Source organism: Bison bison, unplaced genomic scaffold, assembly GCF_000754665.1.
Source record: "Bison bison bison isolate TAMUID 2011002044 unplaced genomic scaffold, Bison_UMD1.0 scf7180017864375, whole genome shotgun sequence".
NCBI classification, from domain to species: Eukaryota; Metazoa; Chordata; class Mammalia; order Artiodactyla; family Bovidae; genus Bison; species Bison bison.
In genome coordinates, this window is record NW_011494947.1 from 4,133,643 (window position 1) to 4,134,066 (window position 424).

A 424-nucleotide genomic window follows, 5' to 3' on the forward strand; every position below is an offset into this window, starting at 1 on the left:
TTCTCCAGTCAAGAACAACTGGAGTGGGTTGCCATTTCCTTCTCCAATGAATGAAAGTGAAAAGTGAAAGTGAAGTCGCTCAGTCGTGTCCGGCTCTTAGTGACCCCATGGACTGTACCCTACCGGGCTCCTCCGTCCGTGGGATTTTCCAGGCAAGAGTACTGGAGTGGGGTGCCACTGCCTTCTCCGGCGAACAAGTGAGCCTTCTTCAACTGTCCTGTCCCATTTGTGTGCCTGCCCTGAGAGCCATTTATATTGTAATTGAACCCGCTTTTACCGAGCAGTCGATGTGAACCATAAGTTGGGCCCAGACAATGCTACAAGATTTTATCTTCCACACCCCGCTCACACTGCACGGGAATCAATCTCACGGGTGATGCAGCAGAAGCCTAACGGATTCAGGAGACATGGGTGTCCGTCCTGG